General features: G+C 39.1%; 1 pseudogene; it reads left to right on the forward strand.

Moving 5' to 3' along the window:
- Window positions 1-1,135: 1,135 nt before the first annotated feature.
- LOC122313520 lies at window positions 1,136-15,892 on the forward strand (annotated as a pseudogene).
- Window positions 15,893-21,949: the final 6,057 nt, after the last annotated feature.

The raw sequence follows: 21,949 nt of genomic DNA on the forward strand, positions 1-21,949 counted from the left end.
AAAAAGTTAAAAAAAAAAAAAAATCCCACTTCAACTTCAATTAAAAGTTGAAAGGTTCAGATTCTCCTTTAAAAAAATTTAAATATGATATAATTGCCTATTGTAAAATAATTGAAACGTTGATGTGGCGGGCTAGGATTTGATGGTGTAAGATCTAGGTTTTACACCAACCCTGACAGCAACACCTCACATTTACTAACCAACCCTCCAATCCTAACTCATCGTCTTAACATCTTAAAAATTCTATAATAAGCTCAACTATACTAAATTGGACCTTAATTCTATATAAAATTGTTTAAATTAAGATATTTTATTATATTTAGATAAATAAGATAAAAAGTTAAATAAAAATATTATAAAATTAAAAGTTATTTAAATATAATTTTTATTTTAAAGTTTAAAAAATTATATTGATTTTTATATTTTGTAAAAGTTATATTGATTTTTATATTTAGATAATGATTATATAATGAAAAAGTCCACTTGTAATTAGAAAGAGTAATGTTACTTTTAGTTCTAAAGTGTGCAAGTATCGTATAGTCGTTTTAAAAAAAGTGAAATCTATCATTAAAAAATTAATTTTCTTTTTTTATGTGGGTTCTAACTTTATTTACTATTTTCAAAGAAAAATTCTATACACCATACTATCATTTTACTTGCATTCCACAAAATAAAATGTGAAATATTTACCATTATTGAATGGTTGTTTATTATCTATTTTTTTTATCATCAAATAGTGATAAATGTACTATATTATATATAGTAGAATATAAGTGAGATGGTGATATGATATATAATATTATTCATTTTTAAAGTGATTGCACACTCATGACTGAAAGTATCATTTCACTAAAAGAAATTTTGAGAATTCTACATTTTATCCACGTGTCCCAAACGTCCACTTGTTGGTATATTGAACAAAAAACTGATAAATTGAATAGTCCAGAGAACCGAGGGTGCTTGTTGTAAAATTTTCCTTAATAATCGTGGGATGAAATTTCTCTATCAAAACGGTCACCCCCCGCCTCTCTCTGTCTCTTTTTCTTTCTTCACAGTTCACATCCCCCCCTCGCCCTTTTTTGTTTATTTTGTTTTCGGGGGGTTTTTTTCCTGAGAGAGGGGGGGGGGGGGGGAGAGGAATTGTTCTCACTGAAGCCATCCAACAAACCATTCCATTCCATCCATGGTTGATGCCCTTCCCAGTCTTCCCTCCCTCCTCTTTCCTCTAAATTCCTTAAAGTAAACAAATAAAAATTGTAGTGTGTAAGAGAAATTGAGGGAAATCGAGGGAAAAGGAAAACCTCAGAAATATGTTGGTTTTTTATTTTTATTTTTTGGGGGTGAGGGGATTTGATTAGTGGGGATTCTTGGTTAGAATGGATTTGGACAACATTGAGTGCGTGTCGTCATCGGATTTGGATGAGGATGAGATCCACCACCACCAGCAACAACACCATGGTCTTCATCCACATCCTCACCATCACTCAGAATTTTCTTCCTCCAGGCCTCGCAATGGCAACAATGTTAATAGCATTAACATTGTGGGTCCCATGGTGATTGCACCGGCCACCAGCGTTCTGTCTGTACCAATTCCATGTACCCACCAATCCACCAGGTCTCTTTGTACTCTCTCTGTTAAAGTGTTTTCAAATTTTGTGTGGTTTTGCATACGTTTTTTTGGTTTGGTTGTTGGAAATTGTTTGGTGGATTTGTTTGTAGATTTTGACGGAGATCGATCTGGTTGAGGATGGAGTGGATTTGTAGGATTAGGATTGCTTTTGAAAAAAAATAATTGGGATGTTTCATAATCTCGTAGAAAGTTGTTTAGGGGATTCGTGCTGGAGATTGGCGAGTTTGGGATGGGTTTGAGTGGAATTTATGTGGGCCTGAGTTTTGAAGGATTTGTTGGTTAGAGGATTGTTGATTGACTAGATATGGGTTTTGAGTTTCTGGGTGGGTGTTTCTCTATCACGCCATAGATTGTTTTGGAATGAATGTAGAAAGTTATATAAACAATGGTTAACTGTAGATTTATAACTGTCCTAGGGTGGTAGATGGACTCTCATTAAGCACCTTATCTAATCTCCCCACCTATTTTCTATCCTTATTCCTGATACCTGCAAGTGTGGCTTTTCGCATTGAGAAAATTTTCTATAATTTTCTTTGGGGAGGAATTGGGGATGAAACTATACCCGCAAGTATGCTTTATCAAATTGCTTGTGATAAAGAGGCTGTTGTGGCTGATTTATTGGTACGCTCTAATGGTGTTGTCCATTGGAATGTGAGATTTTCAAGAGCAGCTCAAGATTGGGAGCTGGACATGTTTACTGGCTTCTTTGATTAGTTATCTGCTATGTCAATTGGCAATGAGATGAAGGATAGGCTGTTGTGGAATCCAAGTGGAAATAAAAAATTCTCGGTGCTCTCTTTTTATTCTGCTCTCTTGGGATCTTCTAACGTTCATAGCTATCATTGGTGTGACGCCCCCAAAACCCCACGCCCGAACACGGGGAAATCGAGACGTCCGGATGGTGACAACCCGGACCACCATCCTAACGACGTGTGCCAAGTGTGTGCAAGAGCGACAAAGTGCACAAGACAAACGCAGCGAGAAGCAAGTCAATAATTAAGTACCAGAATTTTTCTTAATGTAATACAAACTGTTTAAAACATACTTAAATAAAATATTACAAAAACCTCAAATACAGATATAAAACAAATATAAACATCGCATCAGCAACCCGGCGGAGCCGCATCCTCGGGCTCAGCCTCCTCTTCCTCGTCCTCGAACTCTGCACCAAAAGCTACGGAACCAAAAAGGTTCCGCAGGTAAGTATGACCCAAACACTACCAGATGAAAATACATATAACCCAAACAACAAGAATGCAAGATCAAACAAACACATGCCCCGCAACACATATTTTACCACGCACGCCAAAAACCCATAAGGCCCACCAACCTCCATAAAGCCAAACCTCGCCATTATCCCCGATAATGGCCCAAACCACCATTTTCCCAGAAAATGGATCATAACCGAAAAACCATACCACAACCCGCTCCGTATGCACCATGATCTCCCCTAGGGATCATCCGCACACCCTGGCTCAGTGCCACACCGTAGAGAACGGCTACGCGTGCGACACCTAAACGAGCGATGCCCAGACTCGTGCCATGCACGTACCGGGCCGGGCCATCCTCTAGCCCTCGCCAGCGAAGGGCCACGGGATCGGTGAATAGAGCGATGCCTAGACTCGTGCTCCGCACGTACCGGGCTAGACCCATCCTCTAATTTCCGCTCCCGGAGTCAGTGAGTAGAGCGATGCCTAGACTCGTGCTCAGCACGTACCGGGCTAGACCCATCCTCTAATACTACTCCGTCATCGCGCAGGGCCTCAGAATCGGTGAATAGAGCGATGCCTAGACTCGTGCTCCGCACGTACCGGGCTAGACCCATCCTCTAGTACCGAACATCGTCAGCGCCCAGACGACTACTCAGGGGATGTCACTCAGTATTGACCGCTCCCGAGTGACCAGAGGAGCTCCACCATGATAATAACCCATCACGGCTTGGGCTCGTGAGACACACGCACCCAAACGCCAAAACGCCGATAAACATGATGCACATGCACGCGATATGCAACGCGCACAAATAAAATGCAACGCACACCACACGGCCCAATCGAAACAACCAATAACAACCAACCAAACAAACACTCCGTCCTCAATCCATCCGACCCCCGAAACTCCTCGGACTCAGTCCGGAATCAACAACCAACAACAAACAATTAAATAAATAACTAAATAAATAAATCAATTGAATGAGCAATATATATTAAAATCTAAAAATAGGGTTTGGAAAATACTTACAGCGCTATACGGTATTTTTAGAAAGCTCGCGGCGTTGCAAACGGCGGAGGAAAAGCAACGTAACAGTGTAATTTACACTGTGTCCGTGGGTAATAAATTACCCATTTTTGAACGGGGACAAACTAGGGCTTAGGATTGATAGGGAATGGTCTAGGGATGATTGTGAAGCTTTTGGAAGTGGTGGTTGGCCGTGTGTGGCGGCGAAAACGTCAGAAATAGGCCGGAAAACTCAAATCGGAAAGCAAGCTCGTAGGAGCTGTTCCGGTGGTCATTGGAGGCCGGAAATAGGTGGGTTAGGACGGCAAGGAGTCGGTGATGAAGTGGTGAAGAAATGGTGGCCGGAGGTGGAGCGACGGCGGCGGATCGAGCCAAAAACCGTGGGGAAAGAAATGGCTCTAGGTGGCTAACGGCTGGCCGGATGGGGGAGATATTTGGTGGGAAGGTGCGCCGGAGGGAGGGGGTTCGAACAAGACCGGCGGCGAGCCAAACGGTGGCCGGACGGCGGCGGTCTGGGCTGAAGAAGATTCCGGCGACAGGGGTGAAAACAGAGCAGGTGCAGCGACTTCCGGCGGCTCTCGAAAGCAAACGGCTGGTCCGATAGCTCTGAAAATTGGTGGGGATGATCTATGGTGGAAGGGGAAGAGAATGGTGGTGACGGTGCATCAAACGGTGGCCGGACGGCGGAGAACCGGCTGGTCAAAGGGGCGGCGACGAAATGAGAGAAAATGGGCTAATGAGCGTACGCGGGAGAGGAGGAAGAAGAAAGAAGAAGAAAAAAAGAAAAAGAAAGAAAAAGAAGGAAAAGGAAAAAGAAAAAGGAAAAAGAGAAAAGAAAAAGAAAAGATGAGGGAAAAGAAATGAGGTCCAATCCTCACTCCGGAAACCAAAACTGATCCGCCGAAAACGATTTTAAAAAACCGTAAAATGACTAAATAAAATAAACACAACATCAAATAAATTAAAAACTAATTTAAAACACATTAATTTAAAATGAATAAACTAATATATTAATTAAATTAAAAACAACCCTTCAGTGAAAATACACGTAAAAACGGGGTGTCACAATTGGAAGGCTATTTGGAAGTGCAAGGTACTCCCTAGAATTGCTTTCTTCGTTTGGACAACATCTATTTGGCAGATTCTCACCTCAGATAATTTGAAAAAACATGGTCTCATTATTTCAGATTGGTGCTATATGTGTAAGAGTGATGGAGAATCAGTTGATCATCTCTTATTACGCTGTGAAATGGCCTGGTGTTTGGAATGAGGTTTTTAATAGGATAGGGGTGGCATGGGTCTTGCCTAGAGGAGTTTTTTTTTTTTTTTGGATAAGTATACCACTAAGAGCATTCACATCCCATTCCCCATAAAATTTCTTATAATTTAGCTAAAAAGTACATTCCCTAAATTTTACTTATCTTTCAAAAACCTCCTACATCCCATTCTCTATCATTTCTCTATTTTATTAAAATAATATTTCTTTATTCTTTCTTTATTATTTTTTTCTTTCACTTCTATTTACAAATTTAACTACTCAATATTTTTTTCTTATTTTTTGAATTATTACTCTAGTGAATATTTTAAACAAAAATTTAAATTATTTTTTGTGGGTATGATAATATTTTTATAATTAACTTTTTTATATTTTCGTAATTATTTAAATTATTATTTAAAACTATAATAAATATGAGTATAACAGAAAGTGTAGATGATTGGAAGTAAATAAATATAATAGAAAGTGTAAATAATTAGAATAAAATATTAATAAAAAATAATATGGGGATGTACAGTAGTTCCCCAAATATGGGGAATCACTGTACATTTCACAAATGCTTTCCTCAAAATGGGGATCCGGATGTAGACATCATTTTAAGCAAATCCCTAAAATTTCTATCAAATTATGGGGACAAGTACCATTTGCGGTACTGGTTGGGGATGCTCTAAGCCTAGTAATGTTTTGTCTTGCCTAGAAGAGTTAGGGATATTATGTGCTGTTGGAAAAGTATTGGGGGAAATGCCAAATCGTTGCTGTGCGGAGAATGATCCCTTACTGCATTATGTGGTGCTTGTAGTTGGAGCGAAACAAGAGGTGCTTTGAAGATATGGAGCATTCTGTGGATGAACTGAAATGATTCTTCTACAGTACACTTCTTTTTTGGGCTTCGGCCATTATTTTTAACACGGATAACCTTTATGATTTGCTTGTAACTCTTACTAGTACTTAGTTGTAATCAGGCATGTTCTTTGTGTACCACTAGTATACTCGGGCAATGCCTCTTATATCAATAAAATTTACTCTTACCTATATAAAAAAATTGTAGATTTATAATTAGTTATGGAATATGCATAGAGGACAATGATTTTTATTTGGATAATTATAGAGGACAATGTTTAATAGACTGACAAATCAAACCTTCTAGATACTTTCGAGATTTGTTTGTACTTTGCTTTTTGCATGGATATTTGTACATGGTAAGAGGTTATTGTTGAAAATAAACTGCCCTTCTTTTTAAGTAATTATGATTTTGTAAACCACTAAAATCATTTTAATTGACGTTTAAGTAACCCTCGTTTAGGTAACCCTAGTTTTCAACAAAAGGGATGTCTAAAGTCTAGAACAAGGAATGCTAGTCATTTTGTCTTTGTCATCTGATTAGGTCCAGTGCAGGTCATAAACACCTGTGTAGAGCTTATATATAATTTATAGAGTTGAGTGGTGTCAATAGAAATTTTATCTTGGCATGCGTGATTCGCTGATCAAGTTGGTTTTCACAACTTCATTCCTACTTCCTATAATTTCTTGGGTCTTGTTTGTTCATTTGGCAATTGGAATTTGAAATCTGTTGCTTATTAGATATGCCTCTTAAATGTTTTTATAGCTGAGAGCCATAAAGAGGATTTGAAATCAGTGGCTGGTTTTGATATTGTTTGTGTATATTAGCAGTTTTTGGCATTGCACTTTTGCATGGAGGACTGAAGGTTTGATTAGTTGATAGTTGATGATGTGTTTATATAGCTTTTTGGGGAAGACACTATTTGTTGGTAACTATTGGAGCTTCTCCCGTGGGTATGCTGAAGTTGTTGAGTGTTCATGACATTTTGGCTTTGGGAAGAAAAAATGATATCTAAAGTAGGGAGGACAACAGTTATTGAAGATTTTCTTATGAGAACTAAGGATAATAATTAGAAAAAGGTCAAGATTGCATATAACCAGTTGGCACCAGTTGACTTCTGAAGTATGGCTAATTTTCTGCAATAATTATCTCCTTTAAGCAATGAAGTTGATCATTGGAGCACTTGGGGCATTGGTCAGTGTTTACTTCATTCTGTTTTTTCTTTTTTTTTTCTTTTTTTTTAACCAAATGTTTTTTACTATATAGTTTCATCTTGTTGATCGGATGGAAATTTGTGATTTTGTATCTCTTCTTAGTTTTCCCCCTGATTTCTACCCTTGTCAATTTCATAATGAAAAACTGATCTGTTTTTTCTTCAAAGATGGTATATTCATGATGACGTTTTATAATGTACTGACTGATTTGGCCTGATACTGACATAATCATGTATTTGTCATAAATATACGTTTCTGATTGATATTTTGTTTGTAGCTTTGTAGATTTTAGAATGAGCTCCTTTTCTAATAGCTATTACCTTTTATGCAGTGCCACAATGGACACACTCTCTGCTCTACCTGTAAAACGAGGGTACACAACCGGTGCCCCACTTGTAGACAAGAGCTTGGTGACATTAGGTGTTTAGCCTTGGAGAAGGTGGCTGAGTCACTTGAACTGCCTTGCAAGTATTACTCCTTGGGATGCCCAGAAATATTTCCTTACTACAGCAAGCTGAAACATGAGGCAATGTGTAACTTCAGACCATATAATTGCCCGTATGCCGGATCAGAGTGCTCTGTTGTTGGGGATATCCCTTTCCTCGTTGCTCATTTGAGGGATGATCACAAGGTAGACATGCACACAGGATGCACATTCAACCATCGTTATGTGAAGTCCAATCCGCGGGAAGTAGAGAATGCCACTTGGATGCTAACAGTAAGTGTGATGATGGTATTTAGATTTTTTGGTAGCATTTTCCATAATTACTAACTTTCCTCCGTACTTGTTTTTCAATGATGCCATATGAATCTAGTTTAGCGGAAATAGTTACAGGACCTATATTTCATATAAAGTTGGAGAGGAATTTTTTATGATCATTCTTTAGAGAACATTTTGAGGCATGCTGAAATGCATTACATGCTTTGTGTATGTTATTTGCTTCAGGTAGCAATCTTTTTGTGTCAATCAAAATGTAACGATGTACAACATTAAAAGGAAAATGGGTCAAGATTCTTTATTTCACGGCTTGTCAAAAAAGAAAAGATTAATGTCATCCTTAAATTATCATTTGAACCTTAAGGGGTGGCGTAGTGGTTCTGGGGCTAGCCGTATGAACTCTACGCCCTAGGTTTGGTGCTACATATTCACTTTTGGGGCCATCGGACTCGGGGAATATCCTCTTGAATTACATGAGGTACACTCGCTGGAAACTCTTTGTCAAGAGTCCGTGCATCCCCTAGAGTAGTTAGAACTATATCCTAAGGACCCAATGCCAATAACAAAACGAATTTTTATTTGTTTTAAAATTATGTAAATATGGAAAATTTTGTTCTTCATGATTTTGTCATCCCCGCTCACACCAGCTGATATGATATATTTTAAGTGGCTTTTCATTTGAGTGTTGACATAAGAATCCACTTAAACTGCGCCACATCCATTGGGATGAAGAGCGTCATTGCTTCTTTTTTTTTTTTTTTTTGATAACAACTCTCATTCATTCATAAGATAGAGTCATCTAGAGAATTACAAGCTGGCCTCATGCCAAACAATTTGGGAAATACACTCGGGAATTGATTCCCACCAAACTGTTAAATCCTCTACAAATCTTGCTAGTTTTGCTAGACCATCAGCTGCTGCATTGTGCACTCTGCCGGCATGTTGGAATGTCACCTTTGGTAGCTGTTTAGAGAGGCTGAGTATGGAATAGATCAGGTTACCATGGGGAGACATGGACTCCCCTTCTGCTGTTAAGGCTCTTACACTGAGCATTGAGTCTGTTTCCACAATCAACTCACCAATGCCCAACGGGATACACAGCTGTAGCCCCCTCAGGATGGCAAGAAGCTCCACTTCCATAGGGTCAGAGAACTCAGGTTCTTTTTTACACGCAGCCAGAATTACCTTTCCTTTTTCATCTCTCAAAATAACTCCCACACCTGAGGTACAGCATCCCTGAAACATAGCCCCATCCGTGTTGATTTTTAGAGCTCCTATAGGGGGGGGGGGTTTCCACCTCATATCCCTTACCATGTTCTGTTTAGTGCTGGCTTGAGCTTCTCGAGACTCCTTAAACAAAGACATGGCATGATCCACAGACTGTTGTGGGTGCTGAACCTGCTCTTCAAAGTAAAAAAGGTTCCTTTTATACCAAAAGGACCAGGCCATAAGAAAAAACTTCTCAATATCTCTTGGCTGCCCTTCCTTTGTCACTCTCATGGCTATCTCCATAAACCCCTGCTGGTTTCCTCCCCGAAATAAAAAATCGAACAAAGACTTCCATAAGGGTAAAATGGATGGACAATATATCAGAGCATGACTTGTGTCTTCCCTTCCCTCATGGCAGAACTTGCAGGTATCTTCAGAAACAACCTTCCTGACCCTCAGGTTTTGCAAGGTGGGCAGTCCATGCTTGCATGCTCTCCAAGAGAAGACTCTAACCCTGTGTGGTATTGGCATTGACCATAACTGCTTCCAGAAACCCCGCAGTGCCTGATAGTTTGAGCAACCCCCTTCTACCCTATGGTTCTTTATAGACCAGAACAGCCTATAAGCACTCCTCACTGTGTATTCTCCTGAGTTTTCATAGTGCCATATGAACTTATCCTCTCTAGGTGAAGGTCCTAGGGGAATCCTCAGAACATCAGAAGCTTCTCTTGGAGGGAGAGTTCTCCTAACTATCTCAGTATCCCACCAACCTGTCTCCCCATCAATCAATTGTGCAACACGTTGACAACTGCTTCTACTTTCTTGATATAGGCCTAAAGGGGTTTGATTCTGTCCTGGTAGCCAGATATCAGTCCAGATATTTATGGACTCCCCATCCCCTACTCGCCACCTGCACCCCTTCACCATTAGTCTTGTAGATTCCCATATCCCTCTCCATGCATATGATGGGGCATTTCCCAACTGTGCGTGCTGGATGCATGAATTGGGGAAGTACTTGGACTTGTAGATTCTATGGAGGAGAGAAGACTTTTCATTCATTATCCTCCATGCTTGCTTTGCTAATAGGGCCATATTGAAACTATGCAGGTCCTTAAACCCCATTCCCCCATCTTGCTTAGGAGCACACATTTTTGTCCTACTCACCCACCTGATTTTGTTTTCCTCCCTCCTTTGGCCCCACCAGAACTTTGCCATCATATTCTCTAGCTCTTTACACAAACTTTCAGGTAACTTGAAGCAACTCATAGAGTATGAAGGGATTGATAGTGCTACTGCTTTAATTAGTACTTCCTTCCCCCCTTGTGAGAGTAGCCTCTCCTTCCATCCTTGAAGCTTCTTCCAAACCCTGCTCTTGATATTTGCAAAGGCCCTTTTCTTTGATCTTCCTACCACTGATGGGAGGCCAAGGTACTTTTCATACTTCTGAGCCTGTTGTATCCCCCAAGATGCCATAATTTCCTACTGCAGTTGGGGGTTAACATTGGTGCTGAAAACCATTGCTGTCTTCTCTTTATTGACTTTCTGACCCGATGCCAGTTCATACTCCTTTAGAAGTTGGTGGATATGTGCATTAGTTTGCAAAGTGGCCCTGCAAAAAAACAAACTATCATCTGCAAAGAGGAGGTTGTTGATCCTTGGGCTGCCTCTACAGATTTTTACTCCTTCCACCTGCTTGTTCTCCTCTGCTTGTCTTAGCGTAGCTATCAACCCTTCAGTGCATAGAAGAAAGAGATAAGGGGAGAGAGGATCCCCTTGCCTCAGACCTCTATAGGGCTTGATAGGGCCCTTTGGACTACCATTCACAATAATAGAGTATGTAACAGTCTGCACACAGCACATTACAAGCTTTCTCCACCTTTCATTGAACCCCATCTTGCCCATTATATTATCTAGGAATCCCCACTCCACCCTATCGTACGCTTTGCTCATATCCAATTTGAGTGACATATACCCTTTCTTCCCTTTCCTCTTCTGTCTTAAGTAATGGACCAATTCATAAGCAACTAGCACATTATCTGTAATTAGTCTCCCGGGTACAAAGGCTGATTGAGACAAGGATATAACCTGAGGCAGGACTTGTTTTAGCCTATTGGAGAGGACTTTGGATATAAGCTTGTAGGCAACATTGCACAGACTGATTGGTCTGTATTCTGCTACTGTTTCTGGTTTATCCTTCTTAGGAATTAAAGCAATGTGTGTGTGGTTAAGTTTAGCTGGGAAGACCCCTTCATTTAGTACTTTCAGCACAGCCTCGGTGACATCCTTTCCTACCACAGTCCAGTACTTTTGGTAAAATAAAGGGGGCATGCCATCAGGTCCAGGGGCTTTGGATGGTTCCATCTGGTTTAAAGCCTGAAACACTTCTTCTGCTGAATACTGCTGCATCAGAACCTCATTCATTCCTTCAGTTACACAAGCCTGCAGATTATCTAGGAATCCCACTTGTTCTTGATGGCCTGAAGAGGTGAAAATGGTTTGAAAGTAATCCATGATGATTTGATCCCTTTCTTCTCCCTCCTGCCAGGTATTATTGCTATCTCTTACCCCTTTAATATAATTTCTTTTCTGTCTTTGAGAAGCTTTTCTATGAAAAAACCTTGTGTTCTTGTCCCCCTCCTTTAACCATTATGCCTTCGATCTCTGCCTCCACATGATTTCATCTCTTTCCAACCAAGTTTGCAACTCAGCCTTTGCTTGCTTGTGCTCTTCTGTTCTCAGGCATCTTGGATCAGTTTGGTACAACAGGTTCATCTTGTCTCGGGCCTTAGCAATATGTCTCTTCACGTGACCAAAGCTGCTCTTATTCCACTGCTGGAGCCTCTCCCCACAGCCCTTTATCTTCTTCATAAGTGAAGAGATGTCCTTGTCCCCTCCCTCTAGGTTCCAAGTAGAAGACACCACCTGCTTGCATCCTTCTGTCTCAGTCCACATGGCCTCAAACCTGAATCCAGGCCCTCTACTACTCAGATTGGGATCGACTTGGGGTTTCAATATAACAGCATGGTGGTCCGAGTAGGCAATTGGCAGATGAACAACATGCCACATAGCAAATTTGGAGCTCCACTCTTGATTAGCACAAAATCTATCTAGCCTTTCTGACACACTGTGTTCTTCCTGTCTCCCATTCCACCATGTGAATTGAGGTCCACAGAACCCCAGATCCAATAACCTGCACTCAACCAGCATGTCACTAAAATCCTCCATCTGCCACTCAGGTCTGCTTCTTCCTCCCCTCTTCTCCCCCATATGCAAAATTTCGTTAAAATCCCCCATTACAAGCCAAGCACAACCTGCTGGTACCATTAGGGACTTTATTAATGACCATGTATCATGTCTTCTTGCAACTTCTGGGTGACCATACACTCCAGTCAAGTACCAGACAGCTTCCCCTTCCCCTTGCAATTTAATTTCAGCATGTATATGAGACTTTGAATATTGGGTAATCTTAAGATCAATATTGTTTTTCCATAAGAGAGCAATACCTCCCCCTCCTCTGTCATTACTCACTGCTAAACAGTTTGGAAAGCCTAAGATATACTTAATTTTCTCCATTCTAGTGACACTCAATCTTGTCTCTTGTAGAAACAGGATTGTGGGGTCTTCCCTTCGAGTCAAGTCTCGAAGTACTCGAACTCCCCGTGGGTTCCCAAGCCCACGTGAGTTCCAACTGATGAATCTCATTGATCTTGGTGGGGCTGTAAACCAGCCTCCACCATGTTTGTGTGTTCATTGCTTTTAGGCCCCTCATTCTCAATCTTTATTTTTTTGTTCTTACCATGGTTTGCAGAGGATGCTGCAATTCTTTTACTTCTCTTTAAAATTGGACTTTTGGCTCTCTTTTTGCTGTATGATACCCCTGATGGGCTTCCTCCCAATCCTGGTGAAAAGTTCTCAGTTTTCAGATTTCTTTCTCGTCTTCTCCATGTAGGATCCTTCTTTGGTTGATTCAGTGCTTTTAGTTGGTCAGACAGGAAACTCTCGATGGAATGAATCTGTGTAACTAAGTCAGTTGAGATCTCCGTACCAGTTATCCCATGTTGTACTGCCTCTTTAGCTGTCAGTGGAGTGTGTGCTATTCCTGTAGGCCTTGTCTGCTCATCGAGCCCCCTTTCTAGTTTTTCATGGGGTACATTTGGAGGGTTTAGTGGAGGGACTCCTTTTCCCCGCCAGCTTTTGTGTACCAACTTGTCTAGGGAAGTTTCCTTGCCTAGTCAACCTCTCTGCTCCCTGAATGTCACTTCTGTCTACTGTCTTGCAGTCCAGCCTGTCTGAAGCTAAGTTTCTCTCCTGACACCCATCCGTGATAGCTGGACTACCACCCTGGAGGTCTTCCCTACCCTCTGTTTCTCTTTTCCATGACTGATCATGCACTTGACCTTCTGGGTCCGCAGCTTCCCCATACTTTTTCAATTGCAAGTCACTATCTCTGGTGGCCGGCGCCCTCAGCCAGGCTCCATACTGTTGGCTTCCTCCCCTGCTGGTGGCACTCAAACAAGCTAGATGGTTATGCTTGATGGTACCACACTTGAAGCATATAGACGGCAGCCTCTCATATTTGAATGGCACCCAACACTTCTTTCCCTCCACATTGAGAAAAGTACCCCTTAATAGGGCTTTTGTAATATCAACCTCAACCCTTATACGTAAATACTTCCCCCAGCTAATGCCTCTGTTGTCTGCATGGACTTTTAGCACCTTTCCCACGTAACTACCGAGTAGTAATCCTGTTTCTTGTGTCATAAAACTAAGAGGCACATCGTAGACCTACAGCCAGAACTCCTCTTTGTTGAAAACTATCTCGTTAATGGATTTGGAACCATCATATGTTTGTAAACACAGAAGCCACCGATCGAAAGCCCACGGTCTTCCTTCTATCACCCTTTTCAAGTCCTGATCACTGTTGAACTCGACAAGAAACTTGTTTGGACCCACCTCCGAGAACTGAATCCAGCTCGTGCATCTCCAGATTTTAGCCATAGTGCTCTTGAAAGCCTCCTTGTTAATAATCTTCTCGGCCATTATCATTACCATAAGACATGAAAGGGCTTGTTCACGCCCTGTTGGCATGTTATGGGGAGCTAGAGACACCCCCTCCTTTTCCCTTTCTGTCAGACTTAGCTTTTCCCACTGCCTTGATAATTCTTCTTCCATTGAAACTCTCTTTCGAGCTAGCAGAGACCAGCCAAAAGGAGAACGTACTCTATTTCAGAGAAAGACTCTCAACCAGTGAGAGACCCACAATGATTTCCTAATGTCATTGCTTCTTAAATATTACTCTATTGTCACCATTTGATTAGTAATTGCTCGCATGGTATTCTATATGTATTATAATTTTGACATGGGACAATAGTTTCTCACGAACTTGCAACATATAGAAAACTTTAGCATGTATGCTAGGGACGATAATATATTTATATATACTTGTGCCATTTTTATTAAATAATGAATTCATGTATATTCTGACCTTATGACATAAGCATGTGCCTAACATGTGTCATGCCAATACAATATGTATAAAGAAAAATTATACTCATCATTCCCACACACCACACACCACACATAATTTTTTAATTTTTCATTTTTTTCTCTTACCAAATGTGTAGTGTATGGATGATGAATAGAAAAATTCAATTAGTTTAGGAATAATAAAACCAAAAAAGTTTAAAATAATGTGTGGTGTGTGGGGATAATAAGTAGCAAAATCCATGTATAAATAATGTCAATTACAACAGCAAATGTTGAAATACTAAAGAGAATTGAAAAGAAGCTTAAATCAGGATCTTCTAGCTCCATTAAATAGTTTATCTAGTCTATTAGAGATTTGTATAAATTTCTTTGATAGATTATGACTAAACATGCATTCTATTATTTCTTTGTTTAGATTCTTTTTGTTGTTGTATTGATAGAATCATATTAGGTTGACTGAAGCTTAGGACTCCACTAATTTATGGTTATTTATCTGACTAGTTTTTTTGGAAAAAAAAAAAATACCCTGAGCAACCCTGAGCTTCAGATTCTGCCTTTCATTTGAACAGAAGCCTTTGTACCAGTTTCAATTTGCCTAAATACCTGAATCTCACTAGTTTGACTGCTCTATTTTGTTAGGTTTTTCATTGTTTTGGTCAATACTTCTTCCTTCACTTTGAAGCCTTCCAGCTTGGCATGGCCCCTGTTTACATGGCATTCCTCCGTTTCATGGGTGATGAGAATGAGGCTCGAAACTATACTTATAGCCTTGAGGTTGGGGCAAATGGCAGGAAACTCATATGGGAAGGTACACCACGAAGTATCCGAGATAGCCACCGGAAGGTCAGGGACAGCCATGATGGTCTCATTATCCAAAGAAACATGGCTCTCTTCTTCTCTGGTGGGGATAGAAAAGAGCTGAAGCTAAGAGTTACTGGAAGAATATGGAAGGAACAACAAAATTCAGATGCCGGTGCCTGCATACCGAACCTCTGTAGCTGAGAAAGATGATTTTGTAGGCATCAATTTTTCTGTTTGAGACGCAATTGTGTTGTAACTGCTCCCATTTTTCTGCTATGTTGTAATGGATGAAAGTATCAAGGAGTCCTGGAAGGTTTTAGCTTCTTTCAATTGTATGATAAGCTACCTGTTCTTCCTTTTCCACTTCCTTGTAAACATGGTTGAATTACGTGGCTCTAGACCAAGAAGACTACAAGTTGTAGTTGTGTCTTGTGAATATAAACTAGACACGCTAGGTATTGAAGTTGTTTCCTGTTTTGAATTGTTTGTATGACACGCCATGGGATACACATCATTATTTTACTAAATTGTGAGAAATGTTAGAGAATAGAGATACTTATAAAGCTTCCAATGCACCCAAACCCTTAGGGTTGGCTCAAGTGATAGGGCCTTATTCTTGTTTGCATTGTCCCTCGTTTAAAGTTTGAATGCTAGGTAGAAGCCTATATGCAAGGGCGTATGTCTTGTTGACAGTGCTGCTGCATTTTTGATACGACGCTACCCAAATCAGGTTCATTTCTGACCAGCCTGCCAATGTTGGTTTCGTGTTCATGTTCGGCTGGGTTGAGGATTTCAGAAGCGCCGCCCATCACATCTACCTAGGCCTTACTAGCCTTTCACATGGATTTACATCTCTTTGTTTTTGGGCAGACCCATCTTTTTCTTAAACTACTCAAAATTCTCTTTTTCCTCCTCTCCCTCCACTGCTGGGCTTCGGTAGATAATGGAGTTGAACTCCTGTTGCACGCGCTAGGAATAAAAGAGAGAAAGAAGATATCTAGAAAGAATTAGAGAGAGAATAAGAGAGAGAATTGAGAATCAATGTGTATTTTCTTGTATACTCCTCAGTTAGCCGTAATCTCTTTTTACAATTCTTGGTTCCATCTTGAGGGCCATATGGGCTTTTTACAATTGTGTGCTATATAACTATATACAATTATAATTAACTTCTAATTCAAAGGTTCAACTAACTGAGCCCATCTCAACTTCAGCCCATACAGTCCATGTTTGGCATAAATTGCTTTAACCCCTGTGTTTGATGAATCTGAGACGATGCTGATTGAAGTCAATAAGCAACTTCCCTAATCCTTTGGATCACTTGGAAAGGGCCATAGATACATGGAGCTAGCTTGAAGCATTGGTGCTGCAAAAGTTTGCTCCCTTCTCTTTAAATTAGCAAATTTTTTCATTTTTCATTAGATCTTGTGCACGGTGCAGGTTATCTTTTAGTAAACGAAGCATTTGATCTTTAGTCAACAATTGCTAATCTACCTCGGTCAGTCGGGTGGTATTAGACATGTATGACACAAGCAAAGGAGGTGGAGATCCATACACGGCTTAGAAGGGGTCATTTTAGTTGAGCCATGCACCGATGTATTGTACTACTATTCTGCCAATGAAATCCATTGTACCTAGTCTTTAGGATGGTCTCTAACAAAACATCTAAGATAGTTTTTTAAGCTCTTATTAACAGCCTTAGACTACCCATCAGTCTATGGATGATAGGCATTATTATGGCACAACCATACATCGTGACTTTTAAAGAGCTCTCTCTAGAAACTATTTGTAAAAACAGGATCCCTATTAGACACAATAGATTTAAGAAAGAATAATGCTAGTATGTCTCATCATTTTATTTCCTCATTTTGATTACCCATACATTTAATTTTTTTTTTAATTTTTTACATACTGATTAAAGAATTGACTATTAGTGTATTGACATTTTTTTAAAGATGTTAAAAAATATGAAAAAAAGAAAAGAAAAATTAAAAAAATGGATTTTGCCTAGGGGGCACACCTAATGGTAATTGTTGGGCGACACCCTAATAGAACCCTTTAGGAAATCCATGTAATTTGAAAAATATGCTGCATAAAAAGTTGGGCAATAGTTTTAGTAGTATAAGGATGTGACAATGAGATAAAATGACTATATCTAGTCAATCTATCCATACTACCCAAATAACTGAATGAACCTTTGAAATTGGCAAACCCTCAATGAAATCCATTGAGATATTTGTCCAAAGCTGATTAGGAATAGGAAGAGGTTGAAGCAATCCACGGGGCCAAGATTGCTCCACCTTAATCCTTTGACAAACATCACAGCCACATATGAACTCTTTAACAACATCCTTAAGGATTGGTTGGAAAAAATTCCTCCTAACCTTATAAAGGGTCTTGTCTACTCCAAAATTCCCACCTTCAACATTGTTATGAAGTAGATGTAACATATTTTGAATAAAGTTAACTGATTATGCAATTATTTGGTAGGATCAATTAGTGACCAATAGGAGGAGCAATCATGAGAGATCTGTAGAAACATAGGGTGAGTTGAAAGCTCTCAAGAGGTGGAGATTTGTACCTAGCCACTATCATAGATACCTCTACCAAAAATTACAAAACTTTACACAAGGGTTTAAGAGTGTAGAAGATTATAAGGAGATGGAGGTGTCTATGATTTGGGCTAATGTAGAGAAGGATCGAGAGGCCACAATGGCCAAATTTTTAAGTGGTTTGAATATGAACATTGCCAATATAGTTGAGTTGCAGCATTATGTGGAGGTAGAAAACATGGTGCATATAGCTATGAAGGTGGAGAGGTAGTTATATAGAAAGGGGACAATGTATACTTCAGTTTCTAGCACTCTTTGAAAACCAAAGTGGGATAGAAATGAGTGAGCTATAGTAAAGGGGAAGGCTGAACCTAATGGAAAATATAAGGGGATTAGCAAGAACAAATCCAAGGTAGATTTCCAACGTTCAAGGAATAGAGATATTAAATGTTTTAAATGTTTGGGTTCATGGTTAATCATGTCTCAATGTCCAAATAAGCGAGCAATGATTATGCGTGACAATGGGGAGGTGATGACTAAGAGTGAGGATGATAGTGATGAGATGTCTGAGATGGTCGATACTAGTGATGATGATGTAGTGAAATACCCCATAGAAGGTGAGTCTCTTGTTGTCAGGCAAGCTTTCAACACCCAAATTAAGGTTAATGATATGGAGCAGTAGAGAGAGAACATATTTCATACTAGATGTTATGTAAACAACAAGGTGTATAGTATGATTATTGATGGGAGAAGTTTCACCAATGTAGCTAGTACCACCCTAGTTGAGAAGTTGATCTTACCTTTACTTAATCATCCTAAACTTTATAAGTTGCAATGCTTGAATGAATGTGTGGAGGTCAAGGTTAATAGGAAAGTTTTGGTGGCTTTTACCATTAGAATGTATAGTGAAGGGGTGCTTTGTGCTGTAATTTTTATGCATGTTGGCTATATTTTGCTGGGGTAGCTGTGGCAGTATTGTAGGAGGGTGATTCATGACGGGTTTAGGAACATGTACAGTTTTGTAAAGAAAGGAAAAATAATCAAGCTTGCTCCTTTAACCACAAAATAGGTCTATAAGGATCAACTAAACCTGAAAAGTGAGATTAAACAAAAAAGAAAGGGTGAGGCCAAAACATAAGAGAGAAAAATGAGAGAAAAGAAAAATGAGGGTAAGGTCAAAATCTCAAGAAAAAGAGAGAGTGAAAAAGAAAATAGAGAGGTGACTGAGAATTAGGAAAAGAGAGTGAAGCCACGAGAGAAAAAAGAAAGAGAGTCTGGAGAGAGAAAAGAAAAGATAAAGATGGATTTTTAGGCAAATGAGAGCGAAGTTAAGAGGGCCTTCTTAGTAGATCAACCTATGATTTTTCTTATTTACAAAGAATCTTATCTTAATTTTGATGAAACTAACCAATCTCTTTCTATTTTAACTGTTTCTTTGTTGCAAGAGTTCGAGAATGTATTTTCGGAGGAGATGCTAAGTGAGTTGCTACCCATTAAAGACATTGAGCATCAAATTGACTTCATACCTAGAGCTAGTGATCCAAACCGACTAGCCTATATGAGTAATCCAGAGGAGACAAAGGAGATTTAAAGGCAAGTCGAAGATTTGATAAGTAAGGGGTATGTGAGAGAGAGCATGAGCCCATGTGCAGTACCAGTGCTATTAGTGCTAAAGAAGGATAGGACTTGAAGGATGTGCGTTAACTGTAGAGGAGTCAACAATATTATGGTAAAGTATCGTTATCTCATTCCTAGATTAAATGATATGCTTGATGAATTGCATAGCTCATGTATTTTCAATAAAATAGATCTTAAAAGTGGATACATCAAATTAGAATAAAAGATGGAGATGAATGGAAATCTGCTTTTAAGACTAAATATGGGGTTTATGAATGGTTGGTTGTGCCATTTGGACTTACAAATGTGCCTAGTACTTTCATGAGATTAATGAATCATGTATTACGTGCATTCATAGGCAAGTTTGTAGTCGTGTACTTTGATGATATCCTAATTTACAGCAAGAGTTTAGATGAACATATTGAGCATTTGATATGTGTGCTCGATGTGTTAAGATGTGAAAAGTTGTATGTACCTTTTACATGAAAAAAGTTATTTTTCTTGGTTAAGTTGTTAGTACAAAATGTATTGAGGTGGATGAAGAGAAAGTCAAGGCCATCAAGGAGTGGCCAATGCCTAGAGGCATCACTGAGCTAAGAAATTTTCATGGTTTAGCTAGTTTTTATAGGATTTTTGTTAAGAACTTTAGTACCATTACTGCACTATTCACTGAAATAATTAAAAAGAAAGTTGGATTTCATTTGGGGATTGATCAAGTGAATGCATTTACTTCTATTAAAGAAATGTTATGTTCTACACTTGTGTTAGCATTACCTAACTTTAACAAAACTTTTGAAATTAAATATAATGCCTCAGGAATAGGAATTGGAGCTATTTTTAGGTAGGATAGGTGGCTCATAGCATTCTTCAGTGAGAAGCTAAGTTAGGTGGCTTTGAATTACTCCACTTATGACAAAGAACTTTATACTCTTGTTTGTACCCTAGAGACGTGGTAGCACTACCTTTGGCCTAAGGAGTTTGTGATTTACACCAATTATGAATTATTGAAGCATCTCAAAGGTCAAGGTAAATTAAATAAGAGACATGCTAGATGGATCGAATACATCATAATCTTTCCTTATGTCATCCGTTTCAACCAAGATAAAGACAACATTGTTGCTGATGATTTATCACAGAGCTGTGTACTTCTCACTTCTATGAGTACTAAAATACTCAGGTTAAATATGTGAAAGACGTGTATGCCAATGACGTTGATTTTTTTGATATGTATATGGTGTGTGATAAAGCAGCATTTGGTAAGTTTTACAAGTATGATGGTTATTTTTTTAAAGAAAGCAAATTGTGTGTGCTAAATTATTTAATGTGTGAGTTATTGGTGTGTGAGGCACACGATAAAAGGATTAATGGGACACTTTGGTGTCAGGAAAACCTTAGAAATTTTGCATGAGTATTTCTTTTGGCCTAGGATGAGAAGAGACGCTACTCGAATATGTGGTAGGTGCATTACATATAGAAAGACCAAATTTAAGGTTTTACCACATGGGTTGTATACACCCGTATCCGTTCCTAGAGAGTTATGGGTAGACATATCTTTGAATTTTATTTTGGGGCTGCTTAGGACAAAAAGGGGTATAAATTCTATTTTTGTGGTAGTAGATAGATTCAGTAAAATGGCATATTTCATTTCATTCCATAAAATAGATAATGCCACAAACATAGCTGATTTATTTTTTAAGGAAATAGTGCGTCTCCATGGTGTACTTAGGAGTATTATTTCTGATATGGATGTTAAATTTCTTAATTACTTTTGGAAAGTGTTGTGAGAAAATTAGGTAACAAACTTTTATTTTTCACTACTTGTCATCCATAGACTGATGAACAGACTAAAGTAGTTAACAAGACTTTAACTCAACTCTTATGCTTTGTCATATTCAAAAGAATTTAAAAACTTGGAGAACTATTTTCCATTTATAGAGTTGCATATGATAGGACTATGCATACTACTACTACTTCTTATTCTCCCTTTGAAATTGTTTATGGTTTTAATTCACTTATTCTTTTAAATTTGATGCCTTTACCTATTGATGAAATGAGAAGTTTTGATGGACACAAGAAGGCCGAATTGGTGAAGTCAATTCATGAGAGGGTACGGCTTCCAATTGCACAGAAGAATCAAAAGTTTGTTTCCTAAGGCAATAAATGGTAAATGCGTGTCATCTTTGAAACATGAGATTGAGTTTGGGTTCACATGTGCAAAGAAAGATTTCCATCCCATAGAAGGACTAAATTGCATCTTCGAGGAGATGAGCTTTTTCAAATCCATGAGAAAATTAATGATAATGCTTATAAAGTCGATCTTCTGGGTGAGTATAGTGTATCTACTACTTTCAATATTTTTGGTCTTTCTCCCT

This window comes from Carya illinoinensis, chromosome 6 (genome assembly GCF_018687715.1).
Source record: "Carya illinoinensis cultivar Pawnee chromosome 6, C.illinoinensisPawnee_v1, whole genome shotgun sequence".
Classification (NCBI taxonomy): Eukaryota; Viridiplantae; Streptophyta; class Magnoliopsida; order Fagales; family Juglandaceae; genus Carya; species Carya illinoinensis.